Below are 21,644 nucleotides of genomic sequence, written 5' to 3' on the forward strand. Positions count from 1 at the left end.
CAGAGAGGAAGGCTGCCTGCAGGCTGACAACGCTGTCTCATAGCACCCTAACACTTCCGACGCAAGTAGATTACACCGGGGGAAGAGTTTAGGGATGAACACGGGAAAAGTACATAAAATCTAAGCAAACAAACAAAGCCCTCCTCCAAAAAAAAGAAAGAAAAGAATTATTAACACCAGGGAAAACAAAAAGTTGTGCTGGAAAGAAAAGGTAACCATAGATTATATAACTCAGCTGGGAATAATGTTTTCAAAGTCCTAACAATGTAAATGCTGAATTATTCAAAATGTAATTATAATGAAAAGAAAAGGGCTATGCACATGGGGTGGGGGTGCATAAGATAAATTCTCCTGGCCGGGGCGGTGCCTCACGCCTGTAATCCCAGCACTTTGGGAGGCCGAGGCAGGCAGATCACGAGGTCAGGGGATCAAGACCATCCTGGCTAACACGCTGAAACCCCGTCTCTACTAAAAATACAAAAAAATTAGCCGGCGCGGTGCTGGGCGCCTGTAGTCCCAGCTACTCGGGAGGCTGAGGTAGGAGAATGGCATGAACCTGGAAGGCGGAGCTTGCAGTGAGCCGAGATGGCGCCACTGCACTCCAGCCTGGGGTACAGAGCAAGACTCCATCTCAAAAAAAAAAAAAAAAAAAAAAGATAAATTCTCCTTTATCATGAGAGGTCAAAGGTAATGCCTAACACTGAAAAGGTAAGAAGAGGATAGAGCAATGCCTGTTTAGAGAGCTGGAGGTAAACAAGCAGAACAATCCGCTTTAAGAGTTGAGCTCAGAGAGCAAGGGATGGGGCAGGAGTGACAGCGGGGAGTCTGCTGGTCTTTGTAACAAGCCTTGTACCTCACAAGCTCTTGGAATATGCGGGTTGTGTGCATGTACAACTTTAGAGTTAAATTAACACTATTTTACAAGTGGCCAAGTAGAGACTAGAACCCAGAGTTGCTTAGTTTAGTGCTTGTGCCACTGTATAATACCCTTTATAAAAAATTACATATATTTTCCACTCTTGAATATAGAGAAAACAATGATATTTTATCAAAACAATGTAATGTACTATTGTTCTTGTCAAGGGTATTGTGTTTTCATTTCATGGACAAAGAAAAAAATCAAATATTCAGCAGTTGAATTGCAGACATACCAGTCTATAATAGGGGCAGGGAAAAACACAATATTCTTGAGTAAGACCTTCTCTCTTAAGGGGCACTCTTTTATTACAGAAACACATAAACACACACAATAAAATACAATGAGGTATCTCAGCACTTTGGGAGGCCAAGGTGGGCGAATCACTTGAGGTCAGGAGTTCGAGACTAGCCTGGCCAACATGGTGAAACCCTGTCTATAATAAAAATTAAAAAATCAGCCGGGCACAGTAGCGGGCACCTGTGGTCCCAGCTACTCGGGAGGCTGAGGCATGAGAATCGCTTGAACCCAGGAGGCGAAGGTTGCAGTGAGCCGAGATCGCGCCATTGCACTCCAGCCTGGGTGACAGAGTGAGACTACATCTCAATACAACAACAACAACAACAACAACAACAACAAAAAACAATGAAGTTAAGCACCATAACACTTCCTTGCCCTGCCTTGGTTTCCTCATTTTTTTTTTTTTTTTTTTTTGGTTTTTTTGAGACGGAGTCTTGCTCTGTCGCCCAGGCTGGAGTGCAGTGGCGCGATCTCGGCTCACTGCAAGCTCCGCCTCCCGGGTTCACGCCATTCTCCTGCCTCAGCCTCCCAAGTAGCTGGGACTACAGGCGCCTGCCACCACACTCGGCTAATTTTTTTTTTTTTTGTATTTTTAGTACAGACGGGGTTTCACTGTGTTAGCCAGGATGGTCTGGATCTCCAGACCTCGTGATTCCCCCGCCTCGGCCTCCCAAAGTGCTGGGATTACAGGCGTGAGCCACCGCGCCCGGCCGGTTTCCTCATTTGTAAAATACCTATAGAGTTTTGTGAATATGTAATGAGGCAGTACATATATAGTGCTTGGTGCACTTCCAAGCAGGTAGTAATTACCTGCTAAGTCATAAGAAAAATAAGTCCGAATAGACAAACTCGTGTCTGTTTGATTTTAAAGGCATGCTCATTCCTTTACATCACATTTCTAAAATAATCCTATTACCACCTTTTTAGACAAAACACTGATTTTGATTTTACTCCTGGGTCCACGTGGCATTAAATAAGACACATTGTGATACATATGTATAAAACCTGAGGGTTAGAAAATATTTTCCAGCTCTCTATTTACAAATATTTGATTTATTTAGAAATAGTCGCTTAAAATATGTCTTAAGAATTTGCACAATTAGAAGTGAAGTTCCTGACTTATCAGGACATAAAACTTGTAGTCAACTATTTTCAATAACCAGCAAGTAAATGATTTGTCACTAGATGGCACTGTATTGGGTAATATTTTTAAAAACCTTTTTTAGCACAATGAGATCCAACTTGATTTGTCAAATTAAAAGAATATTTTCTTAGTCACAGGATGAGACAGGAGGTTGGCACAGGATACAGGTCACAAAGACCCTGCTGATAACACAGGATGCCATAAAGAAGCCGACCAAAACTCACCAAAACCAAGATGGCAATGAAAGAGACCTCTGGTCGTCCCCACTGCTCATTATACACTAATTATAATATATTAGCATGCTAACAGGCGCTCCTGCCAGCACCATGACAGTTTACAAATCCCAAGGCAATGTCCGGAAGTTACCCTATATGGTCTAAAAAGGGGAGGAACCCTCAGTTCCGGGAAATCTCCACCCCTTTCCTGGAAAACTCATGAATAATCCACCCCTTGTTTAGCATATAATCCAGAAATAACTGCAAGTATACTCAGTCAAGCAGACCAGGCCGCTGCTCTGCCTATGGAGTAGCCATTCTTTATTCCTTTTCTTTTTTTCTTTTTTTGAAACTTGCTTTCACTTTAAAAAAGGAATATTTTCTTTCCAAAGGAGAGGGTAAGATTAAATTACTTCTGTTTTTTAAGTTATTTCATGGCTTTAAAAATTGTTAGGGTTTAATGGAAAAGAAAATAATGATATAATCAAGTTAAATGTCATTTTTAAACAAATCTGATACCTGAATAGTAAATAACTATTCTGATATCTTTTAAGCAGAAATAATTACAAATATCTCTGTTTCCAGTATAACAAATAAGTACAAACACATACTTAACTGCACAACTGTAGTTTCTACTGTTAGCATTTGGTTAAGGGGAACTACATTTCCCAGAATCCTTTTCTATACATGATTCTAGGCTACAGCTAGAGGAATTCAAGAGGTATTCACTTGAGATTGGGAAGGAGGAGCTGCAGCAGCAGGCACTGCTCTCTCAAGTCATTATCCTCTTCGTGGTTAGAGCTGACAGACACAAATGCTGGCAGGGCCCAGCCTGTCCTCACACACCTCTACTCTGCTGTCCAGGTCTCCCTCACAAATATTGAGCCTATTGGTCAACAAGGGCTCCGGGCCCACCACCAGATGCGTGGCAGGAGACACAGAAGTGACATTCAAGAAATAGTTCCTTATTAACCAAGGTATGTTTAGCAAGCTATAATAATGCAGTACATGAGTGAGGCACCTCCTCGCACGGTAGCTTCAGTGTGTTAATAACGTCCTATTAATTGTACAGAATTATATAACCTTTTGTATGGGTCAAATATTACATAACATTTTTTTTTTTAAAGAACAAACCACATCCCAGGCCAGTCAGTAATCTATTTAAATATTTAGAGATAAGTAATTTGAGACCACAATGTCTGAGCAAAAGAGTCAGCTAAGGAAATCCAACTTCACCACTCCTTTATTATTTACCAAATTATTATCTGGTTGTTTCATTCATTTTGCCTGAAAACTTTCTAATATTACAGACACCGATCCTTAACAGCCAGCCAAACTCCTAAGTCTGTGAGCCAACCACCAATATGGCTTAGTCTTTACTTTCAGTGCTAATAAACTAGAACTAGTGCTGGAACCCATAATGGGTGCAAAAACAGACTCAATAATTGTGTACTAAAATAATTGATGATTAAGTCATCTTCATATCAGATGAGTCTGATTCAACTCCCCTAATGGCAGAGTTACCACAAAGTAATACAAACAGGCCAGGCGTCCCAGCACTTTGGGAGGCTGAGGCGGGCGGATCACTTGAGGTCAACAGTTCGAGACCATCCTAGCCAATGTGGTGAAACCCCATCTCCAAAAATTAGCCGGGCATGGTGGCAGTGTGTGTAATCCCAGCTACCAGGAGGGCTGAGGCAGGAGAATCGCTTGAACCCGGGAAGCGGAGGTTGCAACGAGCCGAGATCGCACCACTGCACTCCAGCCTGTGCGATAGAGCGAGACTCAGTCTCAAAAACAAAAACAAAAACAAAAAACAAATACAAACAAAACATCAAAGCAAACAGAAAAATACAGTCCACTTTTGTGCATAAAAATATAAGGTTCTGTGTCTGCCATGTTGTTTCTTGTTTGCCTCTGGCAAGTCATCCAGTGACATACAGTCTGAGTGATTGCTTCCAATATAGGTAACTCCCCCAAGCCATACCTCTAACACTGGACATCAGCAAAGCCAGAACCCCCTGGTCCATAAAGCACGTCTGTTCATTTGTGTGTGTTGTCAGTGTTCAGAGAGGGCTCACTATGCTCTGGGGAGTCTTCTAAACCCTTTACAACCATTATCTCATAGGCCTCCAGCCATCCTTATGACATAGGTACTATTATACATATCCTGGTGTTGACATGCACTAGATATATAGCCTTGGAAGGTTTAGTAGAGATTGAGTAGCTTTTTCCAAGGCTATACATCTGGTACATTGCAACACCAGGGTCTGAACCAGCTTGGGTCTGACTGCAGAACCCCAGTTCTCAACCATTAAATGATGGTCCATCACCTCCACCCCCATTACATGAGAAAAGAATAAACTCTGCCTGATTTATCTTTATATCCTCCAAAAGTATGTAATGCACTTGTATTTAGTATGTGTCAACAGTTATCTGTTGACTAAATATATTCTGAATGAGAAAGTTAGCTGAGGTACTACTGCCTTTTATCAAAGAATAATTCCTGCTCCAATTTAAACTAGAGAAGACAAGGCTTCAGAAAACCTAACAGCAATGCAGACAATGAAGACAAAAACCAGGGATAAATTGTAATCAGGTAACCCCTACACCTCAGACTTATCCCAGTTTTTAGGAATCCAACTACATTACAGGACATGCACCTAACACTATCGGCATACCTTTAGTTCTATTGACTATTCTGGGCTTCCTCCCAAAATGAATAAACTCCAAGTCTCTGCCCCTCCTGGACCTACTTAACTAAGTGGGCCAAATCCAGCCATTTTCTAAGAGATGCCAATTAGAGAATAACGTTACGTAAGGACAGAATACTGTGTAAAATAGGCTATCTTTCTGCCAGTCCCCACTAGTAGGTTTCACACTTGGGTTTTGTCACCCTATCTTAATTGAATACATAGTTTTCTCCTGTAAAGACACAATATTTTGCTTTCTCTTATCTGCTAATGAGAGAATCCTACTTGGTACTCCGCAGTGAATAACAGACTTCGAGTTTGTTCAAAAACACCAAAAAATTTACTGCTATGAAAAACAAAAAAAATTACTGCTATGTATCCTGGGAATTCAAATGCTATCCATCTGGACTACATTTTACACATAAAAATCTCACAGTATCCAATTATCATGGTAGGTTTAAAGCAGGGGTATCCAATCTTCTGGCTTCCCGGGACCATACTGGAAGAAAAATTGTCTTGGGCCATACATAAAATATACTAACACTAATGATAGCGATTAGCTAACAACAACAAGAAAAAATCATACCAAAAAAAAAAAAATCTCATAATGTTTTAAGACAGTTTACTAATTTGTGTTGGGCCGCATTCAAAGCTGTCCAGGGCCACATGTGGCCTGCGGGCCACAGGTTGGACAAGCTTGGTTTAAAGTATCAAAAGGCATCTCCCAAGCCTTCCATGATTTTATTTTATTTTCCCTCTGGCTAGCAATTCCTTGGAGTCAGTCCTTTCTGTTAGGCTGGTCTACCTCCACTCCTAGACCCAGGCTGAGCACTCTCTCAAATCCCAAGGTAAAAAGAGGAAGTTGTTTTCCATCTGGGTCCCAGATCTAGTCCTTTCAGGTCAAAAGTTTTCTCCTCAGCTGCTGGACTCACCACTTAACCACTCAGGCTTCCCCCTTCCAGAGGCTTCCCTCTCTGTTTTAGTCCATTTTCTGTTGCTTATATAACACCTGAAACTGGATAACTTATAAAGAAATGAAATTTATTTCTTACAGTTCTGGATACTGGGAAGTCCAAGGTTGAGAGACGGTATCTGGTGAGAGCCTTCTTGCTGGTGGTGAGTCTCTGCAAACTCCGAGGGAGTGCAGGGCATCACATGGCGAGGGGGCTGAGTGTTGCTCTCTCTTTCTCTTCTTACAGAGCCACAAGCCCCACTCCCATGACAACCCATTAATCCACTAACCCGTTAACCCATTAATCCATGAGTGGATTAATCAATTCATGAGGGCAAAGCCCTCATGACCCAATCACCTCTTGAAGATTCTACCTCTCAATACTGCCACACTGGGGATTAAGTGTGAACGTGAGTCTTGGAAGGGACAAACATTCCAACCACCGCACTCTCCTTGAGCATATTCTCAGCCTCACTCCTGTACTGTTTAGCATGGATTCTTATTCCTTGCTGAAAGTCAGTTTTCTTCTACAGCTCTGCCCAGCATCACCCACTCATCTGACTCAGCAAGAGTCACACAAATTGCATATTTTAAGAAGATCCTTTGCTGTATCTTGAGCATTCATCTTCCCTTTACATTTGAATAAAACAATAATGCATCTACTTCTGATTACAGTTTAAGCTCCTTGACACTAGGTAGGCAAATACCCCCTTTTGTCCATGACTTTTAGGATCAGAAATTTTTCACCACAGACATTAATTACACAGTTGCCTTTAAATTACGCAGTCTGAGCAAGACAATAGCTTTAAAATAAAGCAGAAGAGATTTTATAGTTTCTAATCACCTGTATACCAAAACACTTAAATGAACCACTGATGGGGCTTGTCAAATTTTTAATTCTGTCAATCTGCAAGGAAAAAGAAAAAAGAAAATGGAGAGAAAACAATTATCCACCCTCGAAGATTTGGTATTATTTGCCTGAGGGAAGATTTTAGGATGTTTTAGAGTCCCTCTGATTTATTGTTCTTTGTTTTCATCATTACATTAGAATGTAATCTGATCCACTCTGATGGTCCCAGAGAACCATGATCCTTTCTTTCCAAAACATCCACTACAAGACTGGACCTGGCTTTTGGTACTCTTCCTTCTTTAAACTCATTCCAAAAAAAGGCTTCAGAGAATGACTTTCTAAAGTCAACACAAACTTCAGACTTTGGGTCTCTCTCACAATTGGTCACAGAGTGCAGATGAAACTCAAAGTCAGTCGTGCTCTCAAAGCAAAACACTGAACAAAGATAAGCCCAGTCTTCAAACAACACGCAAGCCCACTGGCTTACTTCCGTAAAGGGCCCAAGTTACAGAAACGCCTGTTCTGTAAATGGCTTTGGTTACTTTCTCAGGATCATCTGCTCAAACAGTGATATGTCAGTCACTGCTAAGATCTTTAAAGAAAAACATCTTTCACTGGCACAGGATAGAGCATTCAAGAATTCAAAGAAACATTTGTAGATAAAAAAAAAAAAAAACCTTCAGCATGGCAAATCTCAGCCTGTGGCTTTTGGCTTCAGATTACTTGCATAATACTTTGTTTTTGTGAGATCCTCAAAAATGAGTGGTTATATATTTTTCATTTTAAAAAGTTTCTTCCTTTCCTATTTGTGATTAGAATAGAAACTATTAAGTTTAGTTTAAAAAAAGTATTTTCCTTCAGAAATCTATCCTACAAATCAACGTAGTTCTGTCAACGACCCCAGATAAATATTAAGTTGGACAGACACATCAAACAACATTAAACAAATAACTATGTGAACTGAATTAATTAGTTACACAATTAATTCTCTACTTTTGGCAAATGCTTGATTCTGTTCTTAAAAGGTTAAATACAAAATAAGAGCAGTTTAATGTCATGAGGAGCCTTGTATATTTGCTGAACACCAGGAAAACCTTAAAGCACAACTTCATTAAATTCAAAGCAAAGAGATTTGACTCCTTTAGAGTGACATAATTAGAGAAAGGACTAAAGGGAGAACTGAAGGGTCCTAAAAAGAGCATGGCCTTGGGTATTGGGAAGATCAGGATTTGAATCCTGGCTCAGTTATTTGCCAGCTGTGTGGTCTTGCACAAGCTACATAAACTCTCTGAAAATCAGTTTATTCAGCTGTAAAATGAGAAAAATAATGTCACTGCACAGAACTGTTATGGAGATTCAATGAGTTAGATGAAGCACTTAGAACCAATGTGGCGCCTGACACATGCTCGATAGGATGTCTGTGATTGATGTGAATTCCCTTCTTCTAATTCCCTTCCCTGTGTAAAACTGATGTGGCAGATGGTAGGACTTTGTAATGGTTGTAAATAGTTGGTTTCTTGAAAAAAACAAAACAAAACTATATTCAAATTATATTTTTAAGATGCTGAAGGAAATCCTGACAGGTTACAACATGGATGAACTTTGAATACGTTGCGCTGAAACAGGCCAGTCACAGAAGGACAAATATTGTATGATTCCTCTTGTATGAGGTTCCCAGAGTAGTCAGAAAGTAGGATGGTGGTTGTCAGCAGATGGAGGAGAGGGAAATGGGGAGTTGTTTAATGGGTACAGAATTTTTTTTTTTTTTTTGAGATGGAGTCTCACTCTCGTCCAGACTGGAATGCGGTGGAGTGATCTTGGTTCACTGCAACCTCCACCTCCTGGGTTCAAGTGATTCTCCTGCCTCAGCCTCCTGAGTAGCTGGGATTACAGGTGCGCACCACCACGCCCTGCTAATTTTTATATTTTTAGTAGAGACAGGGTTTCACCATGTTGGTCAGGGTGGTCTTGAACTCCTGACCTCGTGATCTGCCCGCCTTGGCCTCCCAAAGTGCTGGGATTACAGGCGTGAGCCACCACGCCCAGCCAGAGTTTCAATCATGGGAAGTGAAAAGGTTCTGGAGATGTATGGTGGTAATGGTTGCACAACAATGTGAATGTACTTAATGCCAAAAAAACCACTCAAGAATGATTAAATGGTAAAGTTTATGTTATGTATATATTTACCCCCGCTACACACACACATACTGAAAAGTGCTTGGTATTTTTTAAAATCTTACAACAAATTCTTTTGAAAAAGTTTTGTTGTTGTTGTTTGTTTGTTTGAGACAGGGTCTCACTCTGTTCCAATGGCTTCGTATTCCTGCTCATCTCAGCTTGACCTCTTGTGGCTATTTCTCCTTTTGAAACTGTTCTTAAATGGCTCTCTTCCCGAGTGTGCCCTTTAAATGTTGGAGTGTCCCAGAGTCCTCTGCATGACCCTCTCTTATTTTGCTCAGCAAGCTCTCCTTATATAATCTCACCCATTCACACACGTGTGAATACGTTTCCGTCTGCTGGTTCTCTCCATTTGGGTGCCCCATTCTAAAATGTCCAGAACCAAACTCAATGTTTCCTTTCTACTCTCCCATTCAATGGCTATAGGTTAAAAAAAGCTTCCTTCTCTATTCTTCCATCCCTCCCACAACTGTTATCTGCAGCTCTGGTATGTCACGCAAATTCCACCTCCCAAAATCACATGCAACTTTGTCTTCTCTGCCACATCGCTGCTGTCAAGGCCTAATCCGGGCCCTTCCCCGCACTCACCTGGACTTTGCAGCAGTCTCCTAACTCGTCTATTCTCTTTAGTCTTCCCCTTCCAGTCCATCTTCCACACTGCTGCCAGGCATTTTTCTAAAATGTGAATCTCCGCCATTCCCCTGATTTTAAAACTTCCAGTGGTTCCCTACAGCCAATGGGGCGAAGGCCAGTCATTCAGCATTACACACATGGCCCTCTCCAATCTCATTTCCTGCTGCTTTCCCACTTCCCAACGCCCCTGAACCTTAAGCTCCATTACAACTTCTCAAGAAAATGACAATTCCCACCTCTACAGCGTGGTACATGCTGCTTCTGAAACATGCTCCTTGTTCTTCTCCATTTGGTGGGCAACTGCATGCTCTTGAAGACTCAACTCAAAACGCCAGTCTTCCCAGACCAACCCCCACAGTCCAAATTAATTGAAGCGCCCAGAGCAGTTTGTGCAGGAGGTTGCAACGCTTAGCACGCAGCACTGCATTTACCTGTTTCTTGCTTCCAAGTCATCCCTGAAACCTTCTGTGTGGAGCAGCACAGGACCAGAAGACCTGCCTCACTCAGTTTGCAGTCACCCCTAGATGCTTCATGGCTTGTGTGGTCTACCTCTCTAGTCACACGTCTCCCAATCCTCAATGCTCAGGGACTCCACTGCCACACTGATGGACCACCATGGTCCAAGCACGTCCACTACAAGGCTTGGGGAAATCTTTCATTCGTTCACTCGACTCACATTTATTACACGTGGAGCTACACGGATGAGACTTGGCTCCTCCCTCAGAGAAGCGAAAACAAACACACAAACAGACACGAATAACACAGGTTGTAGAAACCTACACACAGAGTGATTCCCAGGACATTCTGGAGATGGAGCACACAGTAGGACAATGTGCCCAGCAAGTGTGGGGCCCTGGAAATGGAAGAGACACTCGGTGGAAGCTTCTAGGACCTACAAGGTTTGAAGTGAGACTCAGAGAACATAGAGCGAAAGAGGAGGGAATAGGACGAGTGGGAAACAGGAAATGGAAAATGTATCAATTAACCAGATTAACTTTTTGTCAACTGCTCAAGTACAAGGAGTAAGAACCATGACAGAATCTCCAAATATATCTAGATCTTTTTTTTTTTTTAATTGAGACAGGGTCTCTGTCACCTAGACTGTAGTGCAGTGGCAAAATCATAGCTCACTGCAGCCTCGACCCCCCGGGCCCAAGCGATCCTCCCACCTCAGCCTCCTGAGTAGCTGGGACCACACCCAGCTAATTTTTGTATTTTTTGTAGAGACAGCATTTCGCCATGTTGCCCAGGCTGGTCTCGAACTCCTGGGCTCAAGCAATCCGCCTGCTCTCAGCCTCCCAAAGTGCTGGGATTACAGGTGTAAGTCACCGCACCTGGCCCTAGATCTTTAACAGTAAAAGTAAACAACACAGTGATCTCCGGAGACATATACATTATCACTCCGTTTCTTTTCTGTCTCCCTCTCTCACACCCACAGACACACAGAAAAAGCTTAATGTCTATGTAATGAATACCTAATGGCAGTACTGACACAGTCAGAGCCTCTGCCCCCTCCAGTCACTTACGATCTGTGCCATCCACGGTGAAGGCACCCAGGTGTCCCTCCCTTCTGTTATTCCTTCTCACCATCCCCTGGCCCTTTTGTCTCTTCTATGCTCACCTCCCACGCACACTGCAAAACGAGGCTACATCATCAGAGGCTGCCCTATTTATTCAAAGATGATGTTACTGAGAACAATCATATCTTTTTGTGCTAAAACGAACTTATCAACAATAGTTCTTTTTTCACAGCATAAAGACTACTCTTAATTTGGAACCATAGTTATTAATGCTATTGTAATTTAGTTTAAGTCTTAAATGGACCCAACATTTCTTCTTAAAAGGAAAACAACCCTATCAGGAATAATAATAATAATATAATCATTGTCACATCATGTTACAGAGAAAACTCACATTTAATTTCTGGGTTTGTCAGTGTTTTACTACACAATTCTTTGGTCCACTTAACCTCAAATCCTTACACAAATCTGTGTTATGTCACATAAAGACATTTTAAAATTATTTTCATGTTTTGGCTCCATCTTATTGATAATTATTTCACTAATTTGAAAACAGATTAAATCTATGTACAGATACAGAACGTAAAATAATACTAAATAAGGCCAGGTGTGGTGGCTCATGCCTGTAATCCCAGATCTTTGGGAGGCTGAGGTGAGAGGGTGACTTGAGGCCAGAGATTCAAGACCAGCCTGGGCAACACAATACAGCAAGACCCCATCTCTACAAAAAATTAAAATTAAAATTAAAAAACCAAGAATCTTTCAATTTAGTATTTACATTTGCTGGTTGCAATTTTAATTATATTTCTTACATATCAATTGCATCCCTGCAAGTTCAGTTAACAAAGTATATGAATAATAGAATCATGCTTGAAGTTGGGAGGTAAGGGAGAAGAATAGGTCTTTGTACTGGATCATGATCTTAAATGCTTACCGACCAGGAAGAAGGGAAAGGGAGGGAAATGAGTGGGGCTAGGGGAGAGCACACATGATAGTTAAAAGCAATATGTAAAGTAAAAAAATAATAAAGTAAGTTGATTTCACATGCAGTTAAAAGAATCCCTGAAAATGAGTGAGGTAAAATCCTCCTCCATTGCCCTCAATCCAAGAGCTGAGTGGAAGTGCCATTCCAGGGAGGCTTGGGGGTACTATCAGGAGGCAGAAAGATGTAAGATCTCAAAATCTGAGTGGTGAATGGTATACCAGCCCCTCATCCTCCCACCTCTAGCACTTTGTAAAAAGTTAATCATCGAATTAAATGTTATAATCCAATTTCCAAAATTGCTCTACTCCACTTAAACTGCTGTCACCTATAATAACCTTGCAAGCAAATGCATTCATTTCAAACATCATTCTCTGCGAATTCTGCAACATCTGAAGCTCTTGATCACTCTGCTTTTTTCGCTCCTGCAGGAACTCAACTGGCTCTTCTTTCTCTCTAATGCAACAGATCCAGCTCCCCTTCCTAATCATATCCCAAACCATGGCTTTCCCCAAAGTCACTGCTCTGATTTTCTCTACATACTCAGTCATTGAAACCTCAACCATCACAGGGAAGGGATTCTGCTGCCTCCCTTCCATGTGTCCTACCTCTGCCCTCTCACTGCCCCCAACTAAATCCATCACTTGACTGCTAGATCGCAGCACTACGATCCACCTCTGTTTCTCCCTTTCTTCCATTCATCTTTGACATTACTACCAGATTAATCTTTGTCTGGATCCCAGACTTTTTTTCCTTTTCGAAATTACACCATCACTCCTCTTTAGGACAGTGTGGTGGTTGTAAAATCTGTTCCCAGATTCTCTGACACACCTCTTTTTAAAAGGTGAAACCTAGCTCCCCTTCCCTTGAATGTGGGCGGAATTTACTGGCTTGTGTCTAAGGAACAGAACATGGCGAGAGTGATGGGGGATGATTTCCAAGGTGTGGTCAAAAAGGGCATTGAAGCTTCTGTCTTGTTTTCTTGCATCGCTCGATCTGGGGAGTGCAGCTGCCATGTCATAAGGACACTCAACCCTGTGAAGAGTCCCACATAGAGGAGGAACTGAGGCCTCCCACCAACAACCAACACCAACTTGCCAGCCATTTGAGTACACCATCTTGGAAGAGGACCCTCCAGCCCCAATAAAGCCTTAAGATGACTGAAGACTGGCTAACATCTATTTAAAAATTATTATTTATTTTTTTAATAGAGATGGGGTCTCGCTATGTTGCCCAAGCTGGTCTCAAACTCCTAGGCTTGACCAATCCTCCTGCCTCAGCCTCCCAAAGTGCTGGGACTAGAGGCATGAGCCTCCATGCCCAGCCCTGACTAACATCTTGACTTCACCACAAGAGACCCCAAGCCTGAACACTGTTAATGTGATCCCAAATCTCTGAAGTACAAAAATTGTTAGAGATAATAAATGTTGATTGATGTTTTAAGCCAATAAATTTGGGGATAATTTGTTACACTGCAATAGATTAGTAGTTCAGAAGGCTTCTTCTGCCAGTGTGACAAATCCAAATGCTTTCTTTGGGCACTCGAGGTTGTCCAATAACTGCTCTTACTTTATCTTTGGGTACAGAAACACCATCTGAGCCAGTTATTTCACTGACCTCACACGACATGTGAAACTCTGCCTCTACTTTAGCCCATGCCATTGTCACACAGAATGTCCTTTTTGGTCCTCTCCACTAAACTAAATTCAACACTTTCTTCTAGGCTCAATTCAAGGAAGTGAATTAAATACCTACACAGGAATTTTTTATAGTTTTTAATGTACATAAATAAACATGTCTGATTTCCAAAACTATGTTTTAGTTACTTAAGATAGAAATTATGACTTATGCTACCCTCACATTCCCCCATACTAATAGATACACAGACATAACTTACCACGGATCCATTTTTTAAAATGAAATAGATCAACATGTACTGACCTGTTCAGCTATATATGATACATTAAGTGGAAACAAAGCAAGTTGCACAAAGAAAATTGAGTGCTTAAGAATAAATTTTAAAAGAAATGTATAAAACACATCTGAGGAAAACTTTGAAGCATTCTTAAAAAGACACAAATGAAGAGTTTAACAACAGACATCTCTTATATTCAGATAGAACAAGTTAACATAAAAATGTCAGTTCATCATAAATTTAGAAATTTAATGTAATCCTCATAAATAAACCAAGTTTTTTTAATGGAGACATACAATTGATACTGAGCCTCATATTGAAAAATAAATGTGCAGTAACAGCCAGGAAAACACTAACACACTAGAGGGAAGGCCGAGTTATTCCGGACATTAAATCACAGTCTAAAGCCTCCATGATGAAAAGTGTCTTACTGACACATGAATAGACAGACAAACCAACAGAGTAATACAGAAAGTTCAAAAACAGACCCAAGTGCAGATGAAGTTTTAGTACTGTATATTATTAAGGTGGCATCTAAAATCACTAAGGCAAAAACTATTTAATAAATGATGTTTGATATGGTTTGGCTGTGCCCCCACCCAAATCTCATTTTGAATTGTAGTTCCCATAATCCTCACGTGTCATGAAAAGGACCCAGTAGGAGGTAATTTAATCATGGGGGTGGTTACCCTCTTACTGTTCTTGTGATAGTGAGTTCTCATGAGATCTGATGGTTTTATAAGGGGCTGTTCTCCCATTTGTTTGGCACATCTCCATGATGCTGTCATGGGAAAAAGGACATGTTTGCTTCCTCTTCTGCCATGACTGTAAGTTTCCTGAGGCCTCCCCAGCCATGCTGAACTGTGAGTAAATTAAACAACTTTTCTTTATAAATTACCCAGTCAAGGGGTTGTCTTCATAGCAGCGTGAAAATGGATTAATACAATGTTAAAATAATTGGCTAGCCACTGGAAAACCTCATTTGGAAAACCAAAATAAACTCCAAACAAATCAGGGATCTAAATAAAGCAATGAAGCCATACTACCACTAGAAGGGGGGAAAAAGGTGAATTCTCTAACCTTGATGTAGGAAAGGGTTTGCTAACTACAACTCAAAATTGGGAAGACTGAAAGATTGATTGATTTGACTACGTAATTTTTTTTTTTAATTTCTGTATGGCCAAAAATACTCCATTGTAAACATAAGGCAATAGATAAAATGGGAGAAAATATTTGCATCCTATCACAGATAAAGGAGTAATAACCATAATACATAAAGAACTCTTAAAGACAGAAACAACAGAAAAATGGGTAAAGGACATGGGAAAATACATACACACACATATATATTCACATATACTCATATACACAGACACACACACACATATATATCCCTTAGATATATTAAAAGATGTTCAGTTCCACTCACAGTGGAAGAAATACAAATTTAAATTACATTGAGATGCTATTTCTCAACTATCGAATTGGCAAAAATTTTTTTTAAAAAAAGTCACTCTTGGCTAGGCTATGGAGAAACAGACACTCTCATACAGAGTTTCTTGGAGAACCGGCTGATTCTAGGGCTGAGGCAGAGAAGGTACGCAATGAGAAACATTCTACATGCACAAGAAAGAATATGTTCAAAGAACAATGGAGATGCATCAAAAGACACAGGAGGCAGCTTCAAGAAACTCCTACTGGCCAAATCTGGGATAATTTAAGCATCAAAATACATAATGATAACACATTAAGACTAATATAAGAATCCATGAATATGCACTGAAATAAATGAGAGCGAAGAGAGAGCTCTTTTTGAGGGAAGAAAGTCAACTATAAATAAATGAAGAAGAAATGATGGACTTTTAAAAATCACCATTAGGAAAGAATAAATGATTCACACAAGCATCAGTAGATTTTAAAAGCCTAGGGTTAAACGTGTGAGGAGTAACAGGACATTAACAAAATCTAAAAATATCATTCCATAAGACAATTATTATTGGAAATAAGGGAGAGAGTAACTTTCCTGAGAAAAACCAGAGAAACCGGAAAATCTGACAGAAACCTGACCTTAACCAAGGGATCCAAGTTAATATCACCAATGGTGAGACAAATAGACATCAGGTGCCTCTGAGTATGATGCACTGAGAAGAACACAGTGTCCCTAATGTAGCATTTCTACGGAAAGCACAAAACCTCAATACCGGCATGAGGAAACAACAAACCACTGCTGAAAGACACTATGTAATATTGCCTAGTTCTCTCTGAAAATGTCAAGGTCACAAAACACAGAAAGACTGAGAAGCTGTTCCAGGTTAACTAAATGTAACATATGATCTGGAAATTTCTTACTATAAAGATATTTTGGGGATAACTGACAGAATCTGAATAAGGTCTACAGTTAGATAATATTATGGTATCAGTGTTAATATCCCAATTTTATTTATTTATTTATTTATTTATTTATTTATTTATTTATTTTTTGAGACCAAGTTTTGCTCTTGTTGCCCAGGCTGGAGTGCAATGGCACGATCTTGGCCCACTGCAACCTCCGCCTCCCAGGCTGAAGCAATTCTCCTGCCTCAGCCTCCCTAGTAGCTGGGATTACAGGTGCGTGCCACCACACCCAGTTGATTTTTATATTTTTAGTAAAGACAGGGTTTCACCATGTTGGCCAGGCTAGTCACGAACTCCTGACCTCAGGTGATCCACCCGCCTCGACCTCCCAAAGTGCTGGGATTACAGGCATAAGCCACCATGCCTGACCTATTTATTTATTTTTTGAGACAGAGTCTTGCTCTGTCGCCCAGGCTGGAGTGAAGTGGCGTAATCTCGGTTCACTGCAACCTCTGCCTCCTGGGTTCAAGTGATTCTCCTGTCTCAGCCTCTCAAGTAGCTGGGATTACAGGCGCACGCCAACATATCCAGCTAATTTTTGTATTTTAGTAGAGACGGGGTTTTGCCATGTTGCCCAGGCTGGTCTCGAGCTCCTAACCTCAGGTGATCCGCCTGCCTCAGCCTCTCAAAGTGCTGGGATTTCAGGCGTGAGCCACCGCGTCTGGCCAATATCCCGATTTTGAAAAAAAAAAAAAAATTCAGCAAGAAGAGGAAAAAAATTAAATTGCATTTACAAGCTATTGTCTAAAAAATTTATTTACATACTATATATCTTTAATAATATATGCAAATGTATAGACATGACTTTTCTAAGCACAAAGTAAAGGTGAAAAGCATAATTGGTAATGGTGATAAACTATTCCTAAGTAAAGCGGTTGGGGTGTGTTTTGGCAGAGGCAAATAGGACTGACAGTAAAACAAAATTTTTACAGCCTAATTTTATAATTACCAAATGAGGGTGGTGATATTATGGGATGTTACTATCTTCTAGTATTTTTCAATATTTTTTAAGTGCAAAATAGTCATTTATGAAAAATGTTGCTTTTATTCAAGACAGAACTTGGAATCAATTGAATTCACTTAACAACATTCATAAATGACCTTAATTCCATACTAATATTCTCATGTTAACACCAGCTGTTAGAGTAAATACAGGAACATATGAAATTATTTCTCTTTATGTAATACAATAAAGAGAGAATACAATCTGTAGAGACTGCACACATTCTCCAAGAAACAAGTTTACAAGTGTTCACAGCACTGTTCACAATGCAAAAATCATGAAACCCAAACATCAGCCAACAGCAGAATGGAGAAATTGGCATATTCATACTATGAAACTATGGCATATTCATACAACGGAAAGCTAAACAGCAATGAAAATTAATCACCTAGAGCTACATGCATCAGCACTGTTAAAATATCAAAATCCTAACGTTGAGTGAAATGAGAGGTACAGAACAATACATCCAGTATGATTCTGCTACATAAAGATAAAAAACAGGCGAAACCAAACATTGTTCAGAAATGTGTGGGTGTGTAACTATCTATATATATATATTTTTTTTTTTTTTTGAGACAGGGGGTCATTCTGTTACCCAGACTGGAGTGCAGTGGCTCAGTGACAGCTCACTGCAGCCTCAACCTCCAGGGTTCAAGCAATTCTCCCACTTCAGCCTCCCAAGTAGCTAGGACTGCAGACATGCACCACTATGGCTGACTAATTTTTTAATTTTGTAAAGATAGGGTCTCGTCATGTTGCCCAGGCTAGTCTTGAACTCTTGGGCTGAAACAATCCTCCTGCCTCAGCCTCCCAAAGTGCTGGGATTACAGGCATGAACCAAAGCACCCAGCCTGGGCTCCATTTTTTTAGACAGGATAGCCCCGGAAGGGAAAGAGTTCTCTGTCAAATCCACATGGCTTGACAGACAACTTGAAAATATCCAGTTCTTTCCCATCTTATTTCTATGCTCACCAACAAAATTCTGATCCAAGTTTTATCCTTTCAATAAGTCTACAGCTGGCTACAGCACATCTCCCACTGCCAACTAATACACTGGAGAATTCAATCTCATGGAAGCTTGCTTGGCTTGGATAGCTTTACTCAGTCTCACAATCTCCATCCACCCTAAATGAATTGATAAAATCAAATTTCTTCACCTGCAAAGTCACACCTGGGAATCCTGATCAAACGGTGCGGAGTTCCTCTCTTCCTGAAGTCCTGCCTGACAGGAATGTAACCGTCACTGCTGGAATGTTAACTTTCCAGAAGCATCTATCAAGGGCAGACCATCTGTCTCCATTAACCACAAGATGCCTAATGGACACCGGGAGCAATTCAACACTCACTAATTAACAAACACTGGCCTTCAAGAGAAGAAGCTCTAAGTACCAATCGATAATTTCGTGTTAATCATTAACAAAATAGAAAATAAACTATGGCTGAGTTAACTCCAAAATTAATTTTAACCTTTCATGTAACATGTCAAAACACTGAGAAAAAGTAATTTTAAAGGGTAGCTATCACAGAAGTTCATCATATAATTATATAAAAATTATCACACAAAATAATCAAACTGCTATCAAATAGACATAACTTACTAATAATAGATTTCTAGCATTTACTCAATAAGGCTTTACTTTAACCTTCACATAATCTTCAGTAAAATCTAAGAACCTGTCTTTTAAAAAATAATTATTAGGCATTAGAAACATTATGATTTTTTAATTGAACAAATAGGCAGACATTATTTCTAAATGTTCATTTTCTCTCAGCAGCTTTTTTAACACACCATCTTTTGTCCTCAAAAATAGTATGAATAGGCCAAGCATGTTGGCTCACTCCTATAATCCCAGCACTTTGGGAGGCCAAGGCAGGCAGATAACATTTGAGGTCAAGAGTTTGAGACCAGCCTGGCCAATATTGCAAAACCCTGTCTCTACTATCACAAAAATAAAAAAATTAGCTGGGCGAGGTGGTGCATGCCTGTAATCCCAGCTACTCTGGAGGCTGAGGCACGAGAATCACTTGAATCTGGAAGGCGGAGGCTACAGTGAGCCAAGATTGCGCCACTGCACTCCAGCCTGGGCAACAAAGGAAGACTCTGTCTCAAAAAAAAAAAAAAAAATAGTATTAATACATCAACAAGGCAAAGTCCAAATCCCAGTCATCATCTTCTGTACTTCTACTACACCTTCCTTTGTGCTCTCCCTTGTGAAATTCCCATACTTCCTGGATAACAGATTCCCATCAAGCCCCCCCTACTCTCCCCACTAGCAGCTCCTGAAAAACTACCTTCTTACACCATGAGTATCTCAGTCCATTAAGTGGCACAAATAGCAAATTTCCCTTTGTCACGGACTGAAGGCTTGTGTCTCCCCAGAATTCATATGCTGAAACCCTGCTCCCTGATGATAGGATTAGGAGGTAGGGTCTTTGGGAGGTAATTAGGGTTAGATGAGGTCATGAGGATAGAGACCTCATGAATGAGACTAGTGTCCTCATAAGGGTCCAGAGAGCTTGCTTCTTCTCTCCACCATGTGAGGACCCAGGGAGAAGGCGCCACCTATGAACCAGGAAGCTGACTCTCACCAAATACTGAATCTGCCAGCACCTTGATCTTGGATTTCCCAGCCTCCAGAGCTGTGAGAAATAAATGTCTGTTGTTTATAACCCAACCAGTCTACAAGTTTGTTACAACAGCTCTAATGGACTAAAACATCCTTCAAAACTGAAATAATAAAATTTTTTCTCCATTGTCTGTGCCTCACGTCTCATTCTCCAAATCTCTCTAGGCTGTAAAGAGAAGTATGCTCCTACACGTTACAGAGCTAATAATGGTAACAACAAAAGCCTATGCGTGCTTCTTTACCATTTATTTCTGAGTAAGTAATATATTCACATAGTTCAAAATGCAAAATAGAACATAAAAGGTAAAAAGGAATATTCAGAGAAAAGTCCACCTGTCCCCCAGCTACCTGATGCCTTATCTCAAAGGCATGGAATATTATGGTTCTTTTTCTATCCTTCCAGAGAGATTATATCTATATATATGCAAATGTTTATAAATTCTCTTTTTTTACATTCTTCTATGCCTTGTTTCTACTCAGGATTTTATGGTATAGCAGATCAGAATACGATGAGCTTCCTCTTTCTATTTTATGGCTACATATGACTCTTCAAATATGTGTAAACCAGTTTCTGTGGCTCTAGCCTCGCCACACCAATTTATTCAATACTCGTGGTCCCAAGACAATAAACACACCTTCATGTTTAAATATTTTTTATATATTAAGCCAGGTTATTGCATCAATGCTAGACTCTGTGGGTGTGACAACTGTTTTGCAGGTATATACAGAAAACAGTCCTCCTTAGCATGTATTTAGAGGTGAAATGTCATGTCTGCAACTTACATTCAAATGATGAGGCAAAATAATACAAATATGCATACTTACCACATATGGTTCAAAATATACACACACTTGGAACAAGCCAGCAAGTACAGCAAAATGTTAACTAGTGAATACAGAAGGAGGGTATACAGGTGCTCGCAGTACTATTTTTTTAAGCGTGAAATTTTCAAAATATTATAAAAAGCTAGGGCAAAAAGCCTGTATTATTTCCAGGGGTCTCCCTCATTTGCCACTGTGAAAGAAAAATAAAATCTCAGGACCCCAAACTCACTATGCCAGAGGGAAAGTTAAGCCTGGAAACTGAATCACGAAAAAACTGCCTTACTTTTGTTCCCAAACAGCTGTAATTTCACATGCTTACTTTATCTTACGTAAAATGTAGATTTACTGAGCACAAGACGAATGCATAATTGACTTTTTCCCCCACTCCTTTCTTTTCACATGTAAAAATGTAGATTCACTGAGCAGTACTAATCAGAGCCTCCCAAGAATGTAACCACTTGCCTCATTGCCTACCCACTCTCCCTTTTTTTTCTTCC

At 40.3% G+C, this 21,644-nt stretch overlaps 2 long non-coding RNA genes across 5 annotated transcripts in view; one reads left to right on the forward strand and one right to left on the reverse strand.

Moving 5' to 3' along the window:
* Positions 1-21,644, reverse strand: part of LOC101134595 (uncharacterized) — a 228,163-nt gene that overhangs the window by 187,166 nt on the left and 19,353 nt on the right. The window lies entirely within an intron of this gene.
* Positions 109-14,073, forward strand: LOC129534638 (uncharacterized). The gene is made up of 4 exons (XR_008681287.2): positions 109-211; positions 3,440-3,552; positions 6,323-6,384; positions 13,393-14,073. It is a non-coding gene; the product is annotated as an uncharacterized lncRNA (long non-coding RNA).

The sequence above is a fragment of the Gorilla gorilla genome, chromosome 6 (genome assembly GCF_029281585.2).
Source record: "Gorilla gorilla gorilla isolate KB3781 chromosome 6, NHGRI_mGorGor1-v2.1_pri, whole genome shotgun sequence".
Lineage (NCBI taxonomy): Eukaryota > Metazoa > Chordata > Mammalia > Primates > Hominidae > Gorilla > Gorilla gorilla.